The sequence below is a fragment of the Pogona vitticeps genome, chromosome 13 (assembly GCF_051106095.1).
Source record: "Pogona vitticeps strain Pit_001003342236 chromosome 13, PviZW2.1, whole genome shotgun sequence".
Lineage (NCBI taxonomy): Eukaryota > Metazoa > Chordata > Lepidosauria > Squamata > Agamidae > Pogona > Pogona vitticeps.
In genome coordinates this window covers 7,501-25,983 of record NC_135795.1, presented here as the reverse complement: position 1 = coordinate 25,983, position 18,483 = coordinate 7,501, and the positions used below count along the sequence as shown (strand labels likewise).

Genomic DNA, 18,483 nt, shown 5'->3' with positions numbered 1-18,483 from the left:
TCCTCAAGGATAACATAGGAGAATTAGGAGGAAGAGGAGGTGTCGAGAACTCTGGGTTCTTGAGAAGGGTTATTCTCCCCTCGTGCTCGGAGGACTCCTGAGTTTCCCCCTTGATCCAATCCCTCCTCACATTCTTCATGGCCACAGTGGCCTCCCCTACTGCCTACAGTTTCTGGAGCACAAAAAAGTTCTCCAAAATCCTGTTTCTTAAAATTATAATAAAGTGTGTTCTTTAAAGTACTTTCATTACAGTGTAGTTTTATATCTCGCATGGGTGGTTTTCCTGTTGAATGTGAAAAGCGGTTGCTAAAAAACCTGAAACTTCTCATTCCCCCACCACCTGCATTCTCTTTTGTGTGAGCGCGTGTGTTACTTTTTAGACTTCAGGAAACGGCTTTGGGACCATGAGTTTCTTCTCTTATTTTATTTTATTTTATTTTATTTTATTTATTTATTTATTTATTTATTTATTTATTTATTTATTTATTTATTTATTTATTAATTATTTATTTATTTATTTATTTATTTATTTATTCATTTATTTATTCATTCATTCATTCATTCATTCATTCATTCATTTATTTATTTATTTATTTATTTATTTATTTATTTATTTATTTATTTATTTATATGCCGCCCACTCTACCCAAAGGTCTCTGGGCGGCTTACAACAATTAAAATTCAATACAATAAAATATAAAATGATTAAAATACAATTAAAATACGATTAAAATACAATTATTGTTTGTTGCGGCTAAAAAATGGTGCGGCTAAAAAATATTGTAAATAAATAAATAAATAAATAAATAAAATAAATAAAATTGCCATCATAAAGACCCACAGCTACGGGACGTGGACAACAGTAAAGAAGATCCAGGCGCAGACATCTGGTACCTTTCCAATTAAACAGTGTACCAATTAAACAGCCGCCTAGAGTGGTCGAAATGACCAGATAGGCGGGGTATAAATAGAATAAAGAAATTAAGAAATAAATTGCCACCTGTTACAGCGTGGACAGTAGGGCAAAAAGCAATAATAATAATAAGAACAATAACAATAACTGCAACAATATTAATCATTTATAACTATATTTATTTATTACCGTTTCATGCAGTAATCTTATTAAGGCACACAAATATTTTAATTTAAAGAAAGGACGCTTAGTTCAAATGAGAAATTACAGATATCTAAAACCACCTTTACAAGTGGCAGATAAAGGAGAAAAGGGGAGGGGGGTTACTAATAAAAAGCAGGTGAAATAGACAAGCACCGAAAGTTCATTGAATTGCAGTCGTCCTCTTGAACGTTGGGAGACGAACCAGGAAAAAAAGACACGAGGAGGTTTCCTCCTCCCCAGTCCCTGGGAGAGCGAGGCGCCCTTCCTTTTCTTCCTCCACCTCCTCCTCCTCCTCCTCCTCCTCCTCCTCCTCCTCGGTGCCTCTCAGGATATGCCCCCCCCCATCGAGCAGGAGCCGTTTAGGAGCCGCGCTTTTAATTCCCCCAGCCGGGAAGCCTGGGGGGATGGGGTTGAAATGGCTAGGGTCCTCCGGCATGAGGCTGCCAGCAGAGGGAGCCGAGAAGTGGCTGGCCAAGGGAGTAGAGGCACCGTCTAGCACGCTTGGACTCAGAGGGCCTTTCATGCTGACGTTCTAGCCTTCAGAACTCACAGGGCAGGTCCTCTGGTCCCGCCTCTTCCTGTCGCGTCGCCATGGAACCGCTCCCAGCCAATGGAAATCAGAGGGCAGGTCCTCAGGGCCTGCCTCTTCCTGTTGCATCGCCATGGGGACCTTCTAGCCCTTTGCACTCGGAGAGCAGGTCCTCCGGGCCCGCCCCTTCCTGTCCCGTTGCCATGGCGACGCTGGGACGCTAAAGGCCGGTGCGTCGCGCTTTTCCTTCCCCACCGTGTCTCCCCATTATTTGTCCGGCCTGCCCCTGCGGCACCCAGAGGCTGTTCCGGCTGCAAGGCCGGTGGCAGACCCGGCCTGCGCTGGACGCTGCCCCGCTCCGACCGGGGACGGCGGCTGGGTAAGGAGGCCCGCGGGGGAGGGTGGGGTGACTGCTGGGACCCTTCTCCCCCACCCCATGATGGGCTTTGTAGTCCTTCGGGAGATGAATCTGATCCAAGGTGGGAAAGGCGGTCTTCGGGATTTTTCAAGTTTTGGGGCATGGGCAGAGTTACAATTGGTCTCCTCCCCACGAGGCTGGCCCTTAAGGAAAGGATTAAAGGGGGTCCGGGTGGATTTCGCTCCCTCCCTCTGCCTCCAAACCCCATAGGAAATTCAGGGCGGGACTCGGCCTTGTAGTCGTCTCCCTCACTTTTCACTGCATTAAAATATTTGAAGTGTTTCATGGTTGTTTCTTTGATTTATTTTTTATATATATAAGTATGCACGCATGTATTTATTGATGCATGTGCTTGTTTGTTTGTTTGTTTGTTTGTTTGTTTGTTTGTTTGTTTGTTTGTTAGTTTTTTTGTTTGTTTGTTCTGCGATTTATATAGCACCCATCTGGCAGCCAAGGCCTCTCTGGCCCGTTTGTTTGCGTTGCGATTGCGTTGCGGCCTTGCAGTCGTCTCCCTCACTTTTCACTGCATTAAATTATTTGAAGTTCTTCATGGTTGTTTCGTTTATTTATTTTTTATGTATGCATGTAAGTATGCGTGCATGCATGTCTGTGTTTATGTGTGCTTGTGTGTGTGTGTGTGTTATTTATTTATTTATTTCCTTATTGATTTATGTGATTTATATGGCGCCCATCTGTCAGCGAAGGCCTCTCTGGCCAGTTTATTTGCGTTGTGATTTTATTATTCCACCCTGGAGAGGAGAGGGAGCTGTCTTTTTCTCCCCAACATCAAGGGGACCTGGGGTTTTCGCTCCTTTCTACTGCTTTTAATTCCACCCCCTGGTCCCGCTTTTCTCCCCCTTTTCACAGCCGCTTGTACTTGTCATTTGGAATAACTGGATTTTCCCTTCCGAACCAGGTGTCGTTCTTTCAGTGAGCTCGTTCACGCGAATGCAGAGCTTCATCGTTCGTTTGCGCCACCCTGCAACCTCGAGGAACGACCGGATCCAGAAAGGTCAGCGGGTAAGTGTGCAGGGGGCCGGCGGGATGGTAGGCATACCATGGGGGTCTGTCACGAGCCCCTCTGCCCCGTGACGGCCCTTGTAGTTGTTAACAGAGAAGAAAGGTGTGAAATAACGATTTAAAAAACCGCTCTGGGTAATTTTAACGGCCCTGGGCATGCACAGAGTTGCAGTTTTTAAACTTGCCGTTAGGATGGCCAGTTCAAAACAAAAAAGGATTAAGGCAGATGTGTGTACAGGTGCGTATGTCTCTCGTCCCTTTACCCCTGCAGGACATGGCGAGCTGTCTCCAGTCTCCCTCCCAGCTCGGGTTCGAGTCCCGAGGTGGAGATTCCTGAGGACTTCCATCTCCCCTTCTTTCCCGCCAAGGACGAGAGAAAGTGCAGTTCGGGGCTGAGTGCCGTGACCGTCTTCTTTGTGTTTCATGTAAGTTATTATTTTATTGTTACTCCTCTTCTGGCTTTTATTATTCTTGTCTCCTCCAGCGTGTACGGGGGGGGGGAGAGCAGGGCCGAAGGAAGGTTGGAGGACCCTCTCGCCCTACGCCGTGATCTGGCAGGCAGAGGAGGCCTTTTCTTTTTCCCTGTTCAGGCTGCCAGCAGACAGCTTTCTGCCTTTGTTGTATTTATTCGAAGAGCATAGGCGGCAGTGCTTCAGAGGAGTTTGTCATCCGTTATTAGGGTTCTTTAAAACAAACGCACCCACGTTTCCCTGCATTCTTCCCATGAGTCTCAGCCCATCTGTAAGAGACGGAGACCCCCTTACGCTCTCGGTCGTGGCACTATAGGATCCCACCCCCTTCTCTAAATCTCAAAAAAATACAATGAAAGGGCCCACCAAGGCAGGGTGGGGAGGGGCATTGGAATCACTCTACCCAGAGGTCTCTGGGCGGCTTACAACAATTAAAATTCAATACAATAAAATATAAAATGATTAAAATACAATTAAAATACGATTAAAATACAATTAAAATTGCCATCATAAAGACCCACAGCTACGGGACGTGGACAACGGTAAAGAAGATCCAGGCGCAGACATCTGGTAGCTTTCCAATTAAACAGCATACCAATTAAACAGCCGCCTAGAGTGGTCGAAATGACCAGATAGGCGGGGTATAAATAGAATAAAGAAATAAAGAAATAAATTGCCACCTGTTACAGTGTGGACAGTAGGGGAAAAAGCAATAATAATAATAAGAAGAACAAGAACAATAACTGCAACAATATTAATCATTTATAACTATATTTATTTATTACCATTTCATGCAGTAATCTTATTAAGGCACACAAATATTTTAATTTAAAGAAAGGACACTTAGTTCAAATGAGAAATTACAGATATCTAAAACCACCTTTACAAGTGGCTGATAAAGGAGAAAAGGGGAGGGGGGTTACTAATAAAAAGCAGGTGAAATAGACAAGCACCGAAAGTTCATTGAATTGCAGTCGCCCTCTTGAACGTTGGGAGACGAACCAGGAAAAAAAGACACGAGGAGGTTTCCTCCTCCCCAGTCCCTGGGAGAGCGAGGCGCCCTTCCTTTTCTTCCTCCACCCCCACCTCCTCCTCCTCCTCCTCGGTGCCTCTCAGGATATGCCCCCCCCATGGAGCAGGAGCCTTTTAGGAGCCGCGCTTTTAATTCCCCCAGCCGGGAAGCCTGGGGGGGGGGGGGGTTTGAAATGGCTAGGGTCCTCCGGCATGAGGCTGCCAGCAGAGGGAGCCGAGAAGTGGCCGGCCAAGGGAGTAGAGGCACCGTCTAGCCCGCTTGGACTCAGAGGGCCTTTCATGCTGACGTTCTAGCCTTCAGAACTCACAGGGCAGGTCCTCTGGGCCCGCCTCTTCCTGGAAGTTGCCCTGGAGCCATTCTAGCCTTCTGAAATCAGAGGGCAGGACCTCCGGGCCCGCCTCTTCCTGTTGCGTCGCCATGGGGACCTTCTAGCCCTTTGCACTCAGAGAGCAGGTGCTCCAGGCCCGCCCCTTCCTGTCCCGTTGCCATGGCGACGCTGGGACGCTAAAGGCCGGTGCGTCGCGCTTTTCCTTCCCCACCGTGTCTCCCCATTATTTGTCCGGCCTGCCCCTGCGGCACCCAGAGGCTGTTCCGGCTGCAAGGCCGGTGGCAGACCCGGCCTGCGCTGGACGCTGCCCCGCTCCGACCGGGGACGGCGGCTGGGTAAGGAGGCCCGTGGGGGAGGGTGGGGTGACTGCTGGGACCCTTCTCCCCCACCCCATGATGGGCTTTGTAGTCCTTCGGGAGATGAATCTGATCCAAGGTGGGAAAGGCGGTCTTCGGGATTTTTCAAGTTTTGGGGCATGTGCAGAGTTACAGTTGGTCTCCTCCCCATGAGGCTGGCCCTTAAGGAAAGGATTAAAGGGGGTCCGGGTGGATTTCGCTCCCTCCCTCTGCCTCCAAACCCCATAGGAAATTCAGGGCGGGACTCGGCCTTGTAGTCGTCTCCCTCACTTTTCACTGCATTAAAATATTTGAAGTGTTTCATGGTTGTTTCTTTTATTTATTTTTTATGTATGTAAGTATGCACGCATGTATGTATTGATGCATGTGTTGGTTTGTTGGTTTGTTTGTTTATTTATTTGTTCTGCAATTTATATAGCACCCATCTGGCAGCCAAGGCCTCTCTGGCCCGTTTGTTTGCGTTGCGATTGCGTTGCGGCCTTGCAGTCGTCTCCCTCACTTTTCACTGCATTAAATTATTTGAAGTTCTTCATGGTTGTTTCTTTGATTTATTTTTTATGTATGTATGTAAGTATGCGTGCATGCATGTCTGTATTTATGTGTTCTTGTGTGTGTGTGTGTGTGATTTATTTATTTATTTCCTTATTGATTTATGTGATTTATATGGCGCCCATCTGTCAGCGAAGGCCTCTCTGGCCAGTTTATTTGCGTTGTGATTTTATTATTCCACCCTGGAGAGGAGAGGGAGCTGTCTTTTTCTTCCCACCATCAAGGGGACCTGGGTTTGTGGCTGATTTCTACTGCTTTTAATTCCACCCCCCGGTCCCGCTTTTCTCCCCCTTTTCACAGCCGCTTGTACTTGTCATTTGGAATAACTGGATTTTCCCTTCCGAACCAGGTGTCGTTCTTTCAGTGAGCTCGTTCACGCGGATGCAGAGCTTCATCGTTCGTTTGCGCCACCCTGCAACCTCGAGGAACGACCGGATCCAGAAAGGTCAGCGGGTAAGTGTGCAGGGGGCCGGCGGGATGGTAGGCATACCATGTGGGTCTGTCACGAGCCCCTCTGCCCCGTGACGGCCCTTGTAGTTGTTAACAGAGAAGAAAGGTGTGAAATAACGATTTCAAAAACCGCTCTGGGTAATTTTAACGCCCCTGGGCATGCACAGAGTTGCAGTTTTCAAACTTGCCGTTAGGATGGCCGGTCCAAAACAAAAAAGGATTAAGGCAGATGTGTGTACAGGTGCGTATGTCTCTCGGCCCTTTACGCCTGCAGGACATGGCGAGCTGTCTCCAGTCTCCCTCCCAGCTCGGGTTCGAGTCCCGCCGTGATCTGGCAGGCAGAGGAGGCCTTTTCTTTTTCCCTGTTCAGGCTGCCAGCAGACAGCTTTCTGCCTTTGCTGTATTTATTCGAAGAGCTCAGGCGGCAGTGCTTCAGAGGAGTCTGTCATCCATTATTAGGGTTCTTTAAAACAAACGCACCCACGTTTCCCTGCATTCTTCCCATGAGTCTCAGCCCATCTGTAAGAGACGCAGACCCCCTTACGCTCTCGGTCGTGGCACTATAGGATCCCACTCCCTTCTCTAAATCTCAAAAAAATACAGTGAAAGGGCCCACCAAGGCAGGGTGGGGAGGGGGATTGGAATCATCTGTTTCTTAATATCCTAGTAAAGTGTCTTCTTTAAAGTACGTTCATCGCCGGCCGGTTTTGCATCTGAACTTGCATGGGTAATGGGTAATGGTGAATATGCAAAAGGGTTGCCAATAAAACCTGAAAATTCTCATTTCCCCCCCCCACCTGCATTCTCTTTTGTGTGAGCGCGAGTGTTACTTTTTAGACTTCAGGAAACGGCTTTGGGACCATGAGTTTCTTCTCTTATTTTATTTATTTATTAATTAATTTATTTAATTTATATGCCTCCCACTCTACCCAAAGGTCTCTGGGCGGCTTACAACAATTAAAATTCAATACAATAAAATATAAAATGATTAAAATACAATTCAAATACGATTAAAATACAATTAAAATTGCCATCATAAAGACCCACAGCTACGGGGCGTGGACAACGGTAAAGAAGATCCAGGCGCAGACATCTGGTAGCTTTCCGATTAAACAGCGTACCAATTAAACAGCCGCCTAGAGTGGTCGAAATGACCAGATAGGCGGGGTATAAATAGAATAAAGAAATAAAGAAATAAATTGCCACCTGTTACAGCGTGGACAGTAGGGCAAAAAGCAATAAGAAGAAGAAGAAGAACAATAACAATAACTGCAACAATAATAATCATTTATAACTATATTTATTTATTACCGTTTCATGCAGTAATCTTATTAAGGCACACAAATATTTTAATTTAAAGAAAGGACGCTTAGTTCAAATGAGAAATTACAGATATCTAAAACCACCTTTACAAGTGGCTGATAAAGGAGAAAAGGGGAGGGGGGTTACTAATAAAAAGCAGGTGAAATAGACAAGCACCGAAAGTTCATTGAATTGCAGTCGCCCTCTTGAACGTTGGGAGACGAACCAGGAAAAAAAGACACGAGGAGGTTTCCTCCTCCCCAGTCCCTGGGAGAGCGAGGCGCCCTTCCTTTTCTTCCTCCACCTCCACCTCCTCCTCCTCCTCCTCCTCCTCCTAGGTCCCTCTCAGGATATGCCCCCCCCCCATGGAGCAGGAGCCGTTTAGGAGCGGCGCTTTTAATTCCCCCAGCCGGGAAGCCTGGGGGGGGGGGGGTTGAAATGGCTAGGGTCCTCCGGCATGAGGCTGCCAGCAGAGGGAGCCGAGAAGTGGCCGGCCAAGGGAGTAGAGGCACCGTCTAGCCCGCTTGGACTCAGAGGGCCTTTCATGCTGACGTTCTAGCCTTCAGAACTCACAGGGCAGGTCCTCTGGTCCCGCCTCTTCCTGTCGCGTCGCCATGGAGCCGCTCCCAGCCAATGGAAATCAGAGGGCAGGTCCTCCGGGCCCGCCTCTTCCTGTTGCGTCGCCATGGAGCCGCTCCCAGCCAATGGAAATCAGAGGGCAGGTCCTCAGGGCCCGCCTCTTCCTGCAAGTCGCCATGGGGACCTTCTAGCCCTTTGCACTCAGAGAGCAGGTCCTCCGGGCCCGCCCCTTCCTGTCCCGTTGCCATGGCGACGCTGGGACGCTAAAGGCCGGTGCGTCACGCTTTTCCTTCCCCACCGTGTCTCCCCATTATTTGTCCGGCCTGCCCCTGCGGCACCCAGAGGCTGTTCCGGCTGCAAGGCCGGTGGCAGACCCGGCCTGCGCTGGACGCTGCCCCGCTCCGACCGGGGACGGCGGCTGGGGGAGCGTGGGGTGACTGCTGGGACCCTTCTCCCCCCCCACCCCATGATGGGCTTTGTAGTCCTTCAGGAGATGAATCTGATCGAAAAGCCACCAAGTCTCTGGGCATGTGCAGAGTTACGGTTGGTCTCCTCCCCATGAGACTGGCCCTGAAGGAAAGGATTAAAGGGGGTCTGGGTGGATTTCGCTCCCTCCCTCCCTCCCTCCCTCCCTCCCTCCCTCCCTCCCTCCCTCCCTCCCTCTTTCTGCCTCCAAACCCCATGGGAAATGCAGGGCAGGACTCATCCTGGTAGTTGTCGCCCTCACATTAAATGACTTGAAGTTCTTCATGCTTCCTTCTTTTATATATTTTAATTTAATTACTTATTTAATTATATATTTATTTGATTTATATAATGCCCATCTGGCAGCCAAGGCCACTCTGGGCTTTTTGTTTGTGTTGCGATTTTATTATTTCACCCTGGAGAGGCGAGGGAGCCGTCTTTTTCTTCCCAGCATCAAGGGCACCTTGGGTTGTGGCTCATTTCTACTGCTTTTAATTCCACCCGCTGCCCCCTGGTTTTCTCCCCCTTTTTACAGGCGCTTGTACTTGTCATTTGGAATAACTGTATTTTTCCCCTCTTAAGCAGGTGTCGTTGTGTCCATGAGATCGCAGAGCTTCATAGTTCATTTGCTCCAACCAGTGCGCCACGTGGCTCTCATAAGGATGGAGGTTCCATATGGAACTGCAGTTTTCTCCATTTTCCTTCAATCAAAGTTAGAAAAAAAAATATTTGAACGTCTGTGACAAACTAGCGCTAAATAGGCAGCAACGGGTGGTGATGCAGGGTAACGCCAATAGAGTAAGGTCACGTTCATTTACCGAGAGGATGTCGCACAAAGTTGACAGCCAGCGGCAGAGGTGGGAAAAAATATCCTGAAACTCAGGTTTCCAAGACACTATTATTTATTTATTCATTTTATCTAAAATACTTTTAGCCCCCCCTTCTCCTTAAAGAGGCCACTTACATTGTTAAAAGACAATAGTTAAAGCAGAAACAAGGACTATCCAACAGCGGTTTACATCATTAAAAGGCCATATTTGAATTTAGGACGAATGAATACAGAGAGGCACCTTCCATCAACAAAATATTATATTAAAGGTAAAAGCAGTATGTGAATATTATAAATGAACAAAGTAAAATCACTCTGAATAAAGCAAAACACCAGTAGTAGTAAACATCTAGTCATAGGTATAATGCATGAAAATCCACCTAAAAACCACACTTAGGTAGGCAGACACTCCGGGAAGAGTTGCCTGAAGAGAAAGGGCTTTATAGGTCAAAACCAGCTGTTTAAATTGAGCCCCGAAACAATCGGCAGCCTGCGGAGCTGCCGTAATACAGGGGCGGCGCGATCAGTATGACGACCCATAGTCCGCAATCCGGCCGCCACGTTTGAGTCCTGCGGAAGCGTCGTGACACTTTCCATCGACGGGACCACATGGAGCCTGTTAGCCCACTGGTTCTTAACCTTTGTTACTCGGATGTTTTTGGACTGCAACTCCCAGAAGCCTTCACCATCAGCTCTGGTGGCTGAGGTTTCTGGGAGTTGCAGTTCAAAAACACCTGAGTAACAAAGGTTAAGAAACACTGTGTTAGCCAATCTAGATTGATTACTAAGCTACAATAATGGGTACTTCTTGAGCCTACAGTGGCTCCTTATGATACACTGCCCGTATATGATTAACCCGCACCCCACCCCCACGGAAGGCCAGACTCCTGGGCTCTTTCAGAATCAACGCTGATCCAAGGCTAGAGGTAGGGGTGTATTTATTTATTTTATATCCCGCCTATCTGGTCTTACGACCAATCTCATGTATGATGAGCAACTGTCTCCAAGTGAAGATGAGTGAGTACTTGCAGAGTGTATCCTGTCTGTTTTGGATAGCCTCTGAAGGAAAGTCTATGAAGGGATTTCCTTCATCCCGTCATCCTATAAAGAAAAATACAGAATTAAATCTCGTGCACCAACTCCCCTGCCGAAAAGACAGCTATAGAACGCTTACACCTTCCTCTATATAGGAAGAGACACCAAAGCATCCTTGAAGAAAAGCCCACAAAGGGATTGCCTTCATCCTGTCATCCAATAAAGAAAAAACTAAGCTTGCCATATTAACGTTAAGAAGCACATTAACATGAAAAGCATTCCTTTGCATTTTGTTTCTTTCTCTTTTGGCAGGGAACAAGAAAATAAAGCATAAGAACACTAATAATAATAGAGAAAACGGAAGCTCCTCGTCCACACGTTCATAGAAGAACTTTCAGTGGCTCCACGAAGCTGCAAGCACTTCCTCCTCATGTCTCCGATGCTCCCGTTAAGACAAAGTAAAATATTTAGTCTCACCGGATCGCTTCCTACAAATCTGCTTCATCCATAGAACCTGACAAATAGCCCTCCAACTTAGACGACGATGAAGATTTTATTCATTTGACGTTTTTCTACCCTGTCTTCCTGCTAAAAACAGGACCCAAGGCGACTCACAGCATTAAAAGACAATATTTAAAAGTTAAAATCAGTCATTAACCCAAAAATTTGTAGAACATCGTTATTCCTATCATGATTATTGCTAACAAAAATACCCAGTTTGCTGTAGTAGAGAGAGCGCGTTAATAAATCAGCAAGCCTGGGTTCAAATACCCACCGAGAGGAGTAACATTGAATTAAACAAGAGCATTGAATTAACATTCTGCTGTTGGATGAAAATTGGTATCATTCACTTTGAAACCTAGGCGTTGTTTCTTGCATACAATTTTTCCACCCAGAACACACAGGCAGGGGTGGCTGCCAGTTTTTGTTTATTAATTACATGCCTAGAACAGACAAACCCACTGCTTTATTTTCCTGTTTGGGAATGTCTTCTATTTTTTTGTTTGTTTTTGCCACACCCACTGAAAGAGGTTTTGGGGGGAAAGAACATACCTTAGGCAACATTCGATTCCCTGAAATAAAGCCAACGTTGCATAAGTCGTTGTTTTGTCTGGTGTTTTTTTTAATGCACACTTAGAATGGTCAAATTAGAAATTCCAAGTTCCTGATTTATTTAGTAGATTTGGAAACCCAAGTTGAAGAAAACTAAGATTGACCAGTGACTGATGTTTCATCCGAGAAGCCAAAATAGGAGGACAGTATTTTTAGGCGGCACTACAGTATTTTCATTCACCAATGCATATTCAGTTTGTTGTACAATATGTTCATTTCATTTTGCAGTTGAGTCATTTTAGCAGCCTGTCATCATTCAAGAGGAAATCTTTGAAGCGAAGACGCTGCTTAACACTCTCAGCAACACATAGGCAAGAAGAGGAAAACATTAACCCCTGCAAATTACTGAGCCGAAAACTCTGCAGAGCACAAGATACATTAATAAGGGGGGTGTTTGGCTATTTGATAGGGGTCGGGTGGGGAGACAGTAGATTAGACCCTCCTGAGCAACCACTGGATTGCAGTAGAGTAACACAGGTCCCCCACGAGAGGTTTTATCAGAGAGAGTCAAGATTTCCAACCTACCGGAGGCGGCTAAAAAAAGAGGTAATAAACGACTTGACTTTGTGTAGAAAAGGCTGCCAAAGTGGCTCAAACTTTTTTAGGGGCTCGTCAGATGGAAATAACCCCCCCACCCCGCTGAACACCATTCATTGAGGAAAAGCCTGCCTGAAGAGACAGGTCTCCACCTGCTTGGACAAGGACAGCACGGAGAACACTTCTCCTTTCAGGGAAGAGATGCAGCGTACCAGGAGCAAGATGCTCGCAAAGCATCATGTCAGGTTACCGGGTTTGTTTTTTCACAGCCAAAACCAAAGATTTTGTGTCCTTGTAAAGGGTAGAGTTAGTTCTTGTGGACTGAGGTCCATTTCAGTAGTCAAGAACCTGTGCTGCTTTTAAGATCACAAGTTTCCCCTTTAGGCATTTGTTGGGGGACTCCCGGATGACTTCCAAGGAGGGGGAGCCCTATTCTTCAGGCTTTCCCCACCGAAATTCCCATGGCTGGAGGTGAGGCGGGGAGGACCAGTTTTTCCATAAGAGGATCAAGAGTACCAAGCTGTTAAAAAAGACCCAGGCACAGTAAGCGAAAAATAGAAAGCAAAAAAAGAAAAGAAAGAAAGAAAGAAAAGAAAGAAAGAAAAAAGAAAAGAAAAGAAAAGAAAAAAAGAAAAGGAAAGTGTGCTGCTTCTATACCGCCCCATAGTGCTTCAAGCACTCTCAGGGTGATTTATAAGTTAATTATGCAGGCTACACATTGCCCCCACCCAGCAAGCTGGGTACTCATTCTACCAACCTCAGAAGGATAGAAGTCTGAGCCAACCTTGAGCCGGCCACCTGGGATCGAACCCCAGGTCGTGAGCAGTTTTGGCTGCAGTACAGCATTTTAACCAGTCCACCACGAGGCTCTCATAAGGATGGAGGTTCCATATGGAGCTGCAGTTTTCTCCATTTTCCTTCAATCAAAGTTAGAAAAAAAATAATATTTGAACGACTGTAACAAACTAGCGCTAATTGGACAGCAACGGGTTGCGATGCAGGGCAACGCCAACAGAGTAAGGTCACGTTCATTTACCGAGAGGATGTCACACAAAGTTGACAGCCAGGGGCAGAGGTGGGAAAAAATATCCTGAAATTCAGGTTTCCAAGACACTATTATTTATTTATTCATTTTATCTAAAATACTTTTAGCCCGCCTTTCTCCTTAAAGAGGCCACTTACATTGTTGAAAGACAATAGTTAAAAGCAGAAACAAGGACTATCCAACAGCGGTTTACATCATTAAAAGGCCATATTTAAAGTTAGGACCAATGAATACAGAGAGGCACCTTCCATCAACAAAATATTATATTAAAGGTAAAAGCAGTATGTGAATATTATAAATGAACAAAGTAAAATCACTCTGAATAAAGCAAAACACCAGTAGTAGTAAACATCCAGTCATAGGTATAATGCATGAAAATCCACCTAAAAACCACACTTAGGTAGGCAGACACTCCGGGAAGAGTTGCCTGAAGAGAAAGGGCTTTATAGGTCAAAACCAGCTGTTTAAATTGAGCCCAGAAACCGATCGGCAGCCTGCGGAGCTGCCATAACACGAGGGCGAGGCGATCCCTATCAGGAACCACAGTCCGCAATCCGGCCACCACGTTTTAGTCCTGCGGAAGTATCTTGACACTTTCTATCGACGCGACCAGTTGGAGCCCGTTACCCAATCTGGATTGATTATTAAGCTACAATAAAGGGTACTTCTTGAGCCCACAATCACTCCTTATGATAAACTACCCCTATGGGCTTAACTCCCACCCCCCACTCCACCTGCACAGAAGGCTAGACTGCTGGTCTCCTTCAGAAGCAACGCCGACGCAAGGCCAGAGGCGTGGGATGTACGATGAGCAATTACCTCCATGTGAAGATCCCTGAGCGGTTGCAGAGCGGATCCCGTCTGTTTATGGATCTCCATAGGAAGATAGCCAAAATAACCCCTGAAGGGATTTTCTTTTCCCCGTCATCCTATAAAGAAAAATACAGAATCAAATGTCCTGTACAGAATCCCCATCCTAAAAAGACAGCTATAGGTTGCTTACACGTTCCTCTATATAGGAAGAGACACGAAAGCATCCTTGAAGGAAAGCCCACGAAGGGATTTCCTTCGTCCCGTCATCGTACAAAGAAGAAACTAATCCTGGCACATTAACGTTAAGAAGCACATTAACATCCAAAGCATTAGTTTACATTTTGTTTCTTTCTCTTCTGGCAGGTATTAAGAAAAAGAAACCACCACAGCACACGTTCCTTTATCGATACTAATAGAGAAAACGGAAGCTCCTATTCCACACATTTATAGAAGACGTTTCGGCCGCTCTACGAAGGCGCAAGCACCTCCTCTCGACGTCTCCGACGCTCCTACTAAGGGAAAGTAAACTATTTAGTATCACCGGATCGCTTCTTACAAATCCGCTTCGTCTAGAGAACAGCCCTCCAACTTATGAGTTCTAAGACGACCGTGTAGATTTTATTCATTTGAAGTTTTTCTACCCTGTGTTCCTGCTGAAAACAGGACCCAAGGTGACTCACAGCATTAAAAGACAATATTTATAAGTTAAAATCAGCAATCAACCCAAAAATTTGTATAACATCGTTATTCCTATCATGATTATTCCTAACGAAAACATCCAGTTTTGTGTAGTGGAGAGAGTACGTTAAGAAATCAGGAAGTCCGGGCTGAAATCCTCGTTGAGAAACATCACAGAGCATTAAATTAAGCATTGTGCTCTTGGTTCTTAACCTTTGTTACTCGGATGTTTTTGGACCGCAAGTCCCAGAAGCCTTCACCATCAGGTCTACTGGCTGAGGTTTCTGGGAGTTGCAGTTGAAAAACACCTGAGTAACAAAGGTTAAGAACCACTGTGTTAGTCAATCTAGATTGATTACTAAGCTACAATAATGGGTACTTCTTGAGCCTACAGTGGCTCCTTATGATACACTGCCCATATATGCTTAACTCCCACCGCCACGGAAGGCCAGACTCCCGGGGTCCTTCAGAAGCAACGCTGATCCAAGGCTAGAGGCAGGGGTGTATTTATTTATTTTATATCTCGCCTATCTGGTCTTACGACCACTCTCATGTATGAGCAATTGTCTCCAAGTGAAGATCCCTGAGTGCTTGCAGAGTGTATCCTGTCTGTTTTGGTTAGCCTCTGAAGGAAAGTCTATGAAGGGATTTCCTTCACCCCATCATCCTATAAAGAAAAATACAGAATTAAATCTGGTGCACCAACTCCCCTGCCGAAAAGACAGCTATAGAAGGCCTACACCTTCCTCTATATAGGAAGAGACACCAAAGCATCCTTGAAGAAAAGTCCACGAAGGGATTTCCTTCGTCTTGTCATCCTATAAAGAAAAAACTAAGCTTGCCGTAGTAACGTTAAGAAGCACATTAAGATGAAAAGCATTCCTTTGCATTTTGTTTCTTTCTCTTTTGGCAGGGAACAAGAAAATAAAGCATAAGAACACTAATACTAATAGAGAAAACGGAAGCTCCTCGTCCACACGTTCATAGAAGAAGTTTCAGTGGTTCCACGAAGCTGCAAGTGCCTCCTCCTCGTGTCTCCGATGCTCCCGTTAAGGCAAAGTAAAATATTTAGTTTCACCGGATCGCTTCCTACAAATCCGCTTCATCTAGAGAACCTGACAAATAGCCCTGCAACTTAGACCACGGTGTAGATTTTATTCATTTAAAGTTTTTCAACCCTGTCTTCCTGCTAAAAACAGGACCCAAGGGGACTCACAGCATTAAAAGACAATATTTAAAAGTTAAAATCAGTCATTAATTCCAAAAATTGCATAACATCGTTATTCCTATCATGATTATTGTTAACAAAAATACCCCGTTTGCTGTAGTAGAGAGAGCACGTTAATAAATCAGCAAGCCTGGGTTCAATACCCACCGAGAGGAGTAACATTGAATTAAACAAGAGCATTGAATTAAACATTCTGCTGTTGGATGAAAATTGGTATCATTCACTTTGAAACCTAGGCGTTATGTTTCTTGCATAGAATTTTTCCATCCAGAACACACAGGCAGGGGTGGCTGCCAGTTTTTGTTTACTAATTACATGCCTAGAACAGACAAACCCACTGCTTTATTTTCCTGTTTGGGAATGTCTTCTTTTTCTTGTTTTGTTTTGTTTTTGTCACACCCCCTGAAAGAGGTTTTTGGGGGAAGGAACATTCCTTAGGCAACATTCGATTCCCTGAAATAAAGCCAACGTTGCATAAGTCGTTGTTTTGTCTGGTGGTTTTTTTTTTTAACGCACACTTAGAATGGTCAAATTAGAAATTCCAAGTTCCCAATTTATTTAGTAGATTTGGACACCCCAGTTGAAGAAAACTAAGATTGACCAGTGCCTGATGTTTCATCCGAGAAGCCAAAATAGGAGGACAGTATTTTTAGGCAGCACTATTTTTATTGAGAAATACATATTCATTTTGTTGCACGTTCATTGAATTTTGCGGTCGAGTCATTCTAGCAGCCTGTCATCATGGAAGAGGAAATATTTAAAATGAAGCTGCAGCTTAATAGTCTGTGCAACACAGAGGAAACCATTAAGTCCTTGAAATTACTGAGCCGAAACCTCTGGACAGCACAAGATCCATTAAAAAGAGGTTGTTTGGCTATTTGATGGGGTCGGGCTGGCAGACAGTAGATGAGACCCTCGGGGGGGGGGGATTGCAGTAGAGTAACACAGGTCCCCGACTATAAGTTTTATCAGAGAGAGCCTAGATTTCCAAACAACCGCAGGCAACTAAAAAGGAAGGTAATAAACGACTTGACTTTGTGCTGCCAAGGTGGATCAAACCTTTTCTAGGGGCTCCTCAGATGGAAACACCCCCCCCGCCCCGCTGAACACCCAATTTATCACCCCCCCCAACAAACTTTGAACGTTGATCTGAAGAAAAAGGCCTTCTTGGTCAGGCTTGGCTACCTGGAATCCGAAACGAACTTGTGGAGCAAGCGAAGAAGAAGCAGGAAGAGCAGCAGCCGCCGCCACCGCCGCCGCCGGTCTCCTCAGGTTGACGACACAGCGGCCAGCCAGCAAACCCCACCCCTCCCGTTTAGTTTATATACGAAACGCGCGAGGTGAGGGGCTCTACGTCACGAGACGGCCCAGTTAATTGGGGGGCGTATCGGGCAGTGGATTGAATTCAACCAATGGGCTTTAAAAAAACCCGGGAGGAGGCGGTGCTGCGGAAAGTGAGGGAAATGCCGCTTGAGGGGTGTTTCGACTTCAGGTTCCCATGCGAAAGGAAGTCGGGGTCGTTCTCGTGCGGGGGCTGGGGGGGTTGAGTTCTACGCGGGGAAGCGTTCGAGGTACTAATGAAGGGACTGTGCCGTGCCAGAGGTGGTTTTTGTTTCTTTCGTTGGTGAAGCAAAAGAGAGAAGAGGTTAAGAGTGTCTAGGGTTCCGTTGGGGAGGTGCACCTCTTTGTACGAATCAAGTGAAGGGGGAGCGTTTGAGTGTTTTACCTCTCCTGGGAAAGGTTTTTGAAAATTTGAAAGGTTTTGAAAGGAAAAGGGGTCCGTGTTGCATCGTTAAAGGGCATTGCGGAGGTGCGGTATTTAAATGACTGAAAACTGAAATCTTGTAGGTGGCTTTGATTTGAGTAAATTGCATGTGGGTTTTTGTTGGTTAGGGTTTACTTATTTGTGCCCTCGTAATTGTGCGTTCGAATTCTTATTTGAAAAGAAATGTTTAAAAAAATCTAAGAAGTTGTCACTGAATTACGGGACGGTGATTTGGAAGTGAGGTATTTAAAGCTCTGTAAGGTGCATTCTTTGAGGTCACAGCGATTGGTATAAATAGCATGTGGGTTTGTGTTCTTTAGGGTTTACAGTTCTGGTTCCTTTTGTATTAATTAGCGCCATCCCAAGCGCGGTCCGGAGTCTGTATGTGAAGAGCAATGTTTAAAAAAATCGGCGTAAGGGGTGTGCAATGCATTGTGGGAGCGTGGAGAGAAACGAGCGTTTAAAGTAGGGTTCGGGTTAAAGTAGCGCAAGGTGTATTTTTGGAGTTGAGAGAGATGTGAATAAATTCGGTTTGTCTTTGTTCGTGTGGTTTAATCGTTTGAAATGTGGTTTTGGCGAGCACATTTGTGGAACGCACGGAGGAGGGTTTGTAGAAAGGATTGAAAGCTTTATGTAAAGAGAAGAATGGTAGGGGAGAGTCGTTATGGGAAAAAGAGTGTAAAAGGGCTAAAAGTGAAAGCGTAAGAAAAAGAAAGGAAGTTGTATTTTGTTGAACTGAACGTGAGCTGCAAGAGTAGAGTTTTGAAGGGTTTAAATGCGTGATCTGCGTAAAAGGGTCCCATAATGCATCGTGGAGGTTTTAT

The 18,483-nt window shown here is 45.6% G+C and overlaps 2 long non-coding RNA genes across 3 annotated transcripts; one reads left to right on the top strand and one right to left on the bottom strand.

Annotated features, from left to right (window-relative positions):
• The first annotated feature begins 1,897 nt into the window (after positions 1–1,897).
• On the top strand, positions 1,898–11,578 carry LOC144584693 (uncharacterized). The gene is made up of 6 exons (XR_013539109.1): positions 1,898–2,025; positions 2,981–3,084; positions 3,356–3,509; positions 6,170–6,273; positions 6,545–9,473; positions 10,793–11,578. It is a non-coding gene; the product is annotated as an uncharacterized LOC144584693 (long non-coding RNA).
• Positions 9,501–18,456, bottom strand: LOC144584692 (uncharacterized). Of its 2 annotated transcripts, none has more exons than XR_013539107.1 (4): positions 17,080–18,456; positions 13,910–16,899; positions 12,888–13,047; positions 9,501–10,546 (listed from the first exon to the last, which is right to left on the bottom strand). It is a non-coding gene; the product is annotated as an uncharacterized LOC144584692 (long non-coding RNA). The 2 variants fall into 2 exon arrangements; XR_013539108.1 differs by having other exon boundaries at positions 13,910–15,333; positions 17,080–17,329.
• Between the last annotated feature and the right edge of the window lie 27 nt (positions 18,457–18,483).